General features: G+C 45.4%; 1 protein-coding gene across 2 annotated transcripts in view; it reads right to left on the bottom strand.

Moving 5' to 3' along the window:
• ACO1 (aconitase 1) overlaps positions 1-5027 on the bottom strand; it is a 60268-nt gene that overhangs the window by 40755 nt on the left and 14486 nt on the right. The gene's annotated exons all lie outside the window — the stretch shown is intronic.

The raw sequence follows: 5027 nt of genomic DNA, 5'->3' as shown, positions 1-5027 counted from the left end.
CTGCGGCATGTGGGATCCTCCCGGACCGGGGCACGAACCCGTGTCCCCTGCATCGGCAGGCGGACTCTCAACCACTGCGCCACCAGGGAAGCCCCAACAGTCTTAATTTTAAGATAATAATAGTAACATTTCCCTATCTAATCCAAGGTTTTTATGAATAAATAGTCATAAAACCTATTTTGGGGATGATTGATAGGGAATGATCAACATATTACTATAAAATGAAAACAAAGTACAATATCTTACTCAACTTATGATTGGGTAACACCCTGATAAACCCGTTGTAAACTGAAAATATCGTAATTTGAAATGCATTTAATATACTAAGCTACCGAACATCACAGCTTAGCCTAGCCTACCTCAAATATTCTCGGAACACTTAACGTTAGCTTCCATTTGGGCAAGATCATCTAACAAAGAGCCTATTTTATAACGAAGTGCTGAATATCTCATGTAATTTATTGAATACTGTACTGAAAATGAAAAACAGGGTAGTTGTCTGGGTACAGAATGGTTGTAAGGGTATCGGTTGTTCATCCTCCTGATGGTGTGGCTGACTGGGACTCATCACAAGAGAGTATTGTACCGCATATCACCAGCCCGGGAAAAGATCAAAAGTCAAAATTCGAAGTGTGTTTCTACTGAATGCCTATTGCTTTTGCACCAAAGTGGTCAAAAAATTGTAAGTCAAACCATTGTAAGTCGAGGACCGTTTGTACAGAAAACTGTTTGTGGGGATAAAAAGTGACAAGTGGGCCTTGTCTCCATAGACAGGCCCATGTCTTCGTGGAGACACAAAAGAGACTGGTTCCTTTAAGAGGGACAGAGGCCTCGAAGTCAGGATTGGGAGAAAGACTCAGCTTCATTATATATCCTTTGGTATTATTTGCATTTTAACTGTACAAATATAACTGTTTGAAAACTAGTTAAAAACGTAAAAGAGATAGATGATGAGCACACCCACTGTGTCTAAAGTCCAGTGCCAGGCAGTTCTGGGGAGAGGCAGCTGAGTGAGAAGCAACCCCTGCCTTCCTGGAGTTACGAGTGCAGAGACAATGGGATGAGCCGGGCACCGGCAACAGGCGGGAGAGAATGAGAAGGAAGAGTGCCTTTTTACTCGGAATCGCCTCTTTCCCCTAGTCCCACGTGGTTTTTGCAGGAGCTGCCATTTGGTGGGGGAGAGGGAAGGCCAACTGACTTCTCTAGGAATTCCGGAACTGAAACTAAAGAAAGCCTAGCACGGGATGCTGGGGCGTGCCCTAGATCATCTGCAGTAGAATTACCTGGGGCTCTTTCTTGTTAAAAATAGGCTCCCGAGTCCTACCGCTGAGCTACTGAATCAGAAGGGACTGGGGGAGGCGCCAGGAATTTGACAATCTCCCAGGTGTCTCTAGCGCGTGTCCAGTTTGAGAATCATTGCTGGACACCGTGGAGAGCCAGGTGAGGAAGGTACACTTGATTCAGAAAGCAGGGAGGTACCATGGAAAGTATACGTTTGAGAGGGGGAGTGAATCGCAGCCAAATACCACACGGTTCAGGAAGGGGGCCTGAACAAGTGAAGCAGGCAGCGGAGGGGCCTGGCAGCCTGGGCAACGTTTGCCCGGCTAAGGGAGCGGCAGCCACTTGGCTCCAGCTGCGGGCTGCATGCTGGAATATGCCAGCCCAGTGTGGACAGAGCCAAGTTTTCAAGCGAGGCTGGCAGTCTGGATTTCTACATGAACATTCTTGATTTATAAATGTCAGTAACTAGATTTTTCTAAACTACTGAGTGGGCCTGCAGCACAATGGCCAAACCAAACATGACTGAGGGCACTACCTGACCTGTGTTCTAACTTAGCCTGGCAGATGTTTTGGAGGAATGGGAGGTAACTACAGAGAGAAAACTCAGGCAGGAAACTCTGGAAGTGGTGGGAACCCCTCACTGAACTGGGCATGGTGGGCTGTTCATATCTTTCAAAAGCCTTAAGTCACTGAATCATCCCTAAAGGGGCTCAGTTTGCCAAAATTCTATGGTTAAACCAGTTGCCAAATTGTACCCATATTTGCCATGATGCAGTGAGGACACAGGACACAATGTGTCAGTTTGCTTCCCTGTAGCTTATACATGCCCTGGCAGACCTTTGGAAGCCTTGCATGATTCCTGCTGTTCCTACCACCCTACAAAGCCAGCTGGTATTTCAGGATGGATATAGTGACCAGTGTGGCTCTTGTAGAAAATGTGTCATATAACGCACTCCCCATCTGCCTCCTTTTTTCCTTAGAGACTAGATAATTGTGTAGTTTCACTATATAAATGAAGGAAATTTTACTTGCAGAAGTTAGGAGAGAGAAGAGCCAATGACTAATTACTAAGTATCAGCACGTGCCAAGTGCTTCATACCATCTTCTATTAACTCTGGCAACATCTCTGTAAATTCCAGCCTATCATTACTTCCATTTTACATCTGAGAAAACTGCAGCTCAGAGAGATGGAAAAACTCGCCTCAGGGCATACATCCAGTAAGAGGCAGAGCTAGGTTTTGAACTCTGGCTTTTTCCACCAGCCCCTTGGGGCTGCCTCTCCAGGTGTGGCAACTCCTGGTTTGAAGATGGTGCTGGCTGGAGGTCACCAACCAACCCGCAGAGCTGAAAAAAGCCAGGAGACGCCATGGGCCTGAGAAATCCTCCTACCAGAGGCAGTTTTGAATACTAGAGTTGCCTTTCCTTCTTTCTAGGGGTCACCCAGCACAATGGCCTGAGCCAGATATTGATTGTCACATGTCCCTTGCCACTCTGAGCCACAGGTCAGTGGAAAGCAACAGCAGCTGTGTTTTTGCAACCCTAAACTGGTTTTGCTTGGAAGTTGGGAAATGGACCTCCCCCCCTCCACCCCCTTATAAAGCCTGGAGGGTTCTGGAAATCAGAGCCACTCCACAGTTTCACTCATTCTATCACTCTTGTTTCAAATGACCTTATAGGAGTTTCCAGTGCTTTAGTAATCCCAAGAGGGAGCCAAAACAACCACATGCCAAGGAGGGTGTGAGGGGAAAGATCTTTGGTTTGGGAACAATCCAGATCCAAAGTAGAAGCTAGGCATTGTGAATGTACCTAGGTCTGCCTTACCCTGGCCAGAATCCTAGCCCATCCCCAAACCCTGAGTATTACCCCAAATTATCCCAAGATCTGTGATTTTGCTAGAAACACCACCAACTGGCCAGGGAGTCCTGTCTACTTCCACAACCACAGAAAGCACAGACCCCGCTGTTTCAATTCCTTTCCTGTCTGCATCGTTCCTGCCTTTTTTTCCGTTTTGTCTAATCCCCATTCAATACTAATAAAAGAGAGGAATGAGCAAACAGAGAGGATCTGGGGGGAGCGGGTGGATTGTCATCCTAGGTTTTTTCTCTTTCGGAAGAGGGAAGGATTAGTATGCATGGAAATATGTTCGGGTTGCTGCCTCTTGTGTTCCACAGAATAAGGTGGTATTGCATGGAGGCAAAGGAAAAAAAGAAAGAGAAAGAGGAAAAAAAAAAAGGAAAGAAGGGGAAATGATATCTTTTAAGCAGCGAGTTTACAGCTCATTCAGAACTTGCCCTTCCTGAACACTTGTGCTGAGAAGGCTAGGACTGCTGATATCTGCCTGGCCTCTGAATCAAGTGGACTCATGGACAGTTTTCAAAGAAAAGGAATCCAAAAAGAGACACTTGCACCATCTGTGAAACCCTTCACTACATCTGTTCACATTCGGAAAGAAAAGATAATTTATGTGGTAGGGAAACGGTGTCCCTCAAAGCTAACCCACCCTGAAATACCAGCTGGGTGACTTGGCATGATCCTTACAGATACATTTTGTGCATCGAAGAGTGGGGGTGGGGAAGGGAGTGCTGGACACCAGATTTTTAAAGTAAATTACTAAAAATACTAAATAGTAGGCGCAGGCAGGCAGATCTGAGGCACTTAACACATGAACTACGCTTCCAGTAAAAAAGGTTGAGGGAGTTCAGTGCTGGGGATCCTCTCCAGCCACAGACAGTGTTGCTGCCAACTGACCTTTGGCCTCAATTTAGGACACTTGGCATGTGACTTGGCGAGGCATCTCCTCTTGTACATGTGTGGCTTGGCACTGATCCATCACCACAGGCTAGGGACACTTTGATCTTAGATGCTAAGGAGGTAATGGGATAAATCAGAGAATGGTGAGCCTACCTTCAAGAACCTTACCTAGGACTACATCAGGGGACCAACATTCCCCCGATGAGGAGATAGAGGCCCTAAAAGGAAGTTGACGGCCTGGGGTCATAGGATTATAAGTGGTAGAACCAGGAGAAAATATAGCTGATTTTCCCTCCAGTAAAAAGCAAATCTCTGGCAGGGAAAACAAACCAAAACACCTTAAAATCCTTCGTAAGTAGAGTTGACAAAAGTACTTCTTAGGCATATCACGGTCTTCTGGCACTTTTGTGAGTTAGTTCTATAATCATTCACTGAACCTTCCGTGGTTCAAAATTCCAGAGAACTGACTGACAGCTAAACTTCGGGAAAACAACTTGTGGTTAAGTTTTTTAACTGTCTGCTCTTGATGACTAGTTTATTCCAAGAAAGGCAGAGGAATGGCAAATCAATTCTGTTGATGTGAATATCGGACCCACATACCATTCATATGCAAATGAACACAAAAAAGAAAGACACAGAGTAAAGTTAAGAGATATAGATTGCCAACAGGTTTTGCAAATCAAAACCACAGTCTCACACCTGTCAGAATGGCTACCGTGAAAAAGACCACAAGAAACAAATGTGGGCGAGGATGTGGAGAAAAGGGAACCCTCGTATGCTATTGGTGGGAATGTCAATCGATGCAACGACTGTGGAAAACAGTATGGAGGTTCTCAAAAAACTATAAACAGAACTACCACATGATCCAGCAATTCCACTGCTGTGTATATATCCGAAGAAAACGACAACACTTATCTGAAGAGATACATGTATCCCGATGTTCAAAGCAGCATTCTTTACAGTAGCCAAGATATGGAAGCAACCTAAGTGTCCAT

The sequence above is a fragment of the Physeter macrocephalus genome, chromosome 9 (assembly GCF_002837175.3).
Source record: "Physeter macrocephalus isolate SW-GA chromosome 9, ASM283717v5, whole genome shotgun sequence".
NCBI lineage: Eukaryota > Metazoa > Chordata > Mammalia > Artiodactyla > Physeteridae > Physeter > Physeter macrocephalus.
The sequence above is the reverse complement of the archived record's forward strand: the minus strand, read 5'-3'. Positions and strand labels throughout refer to the sequence as shown.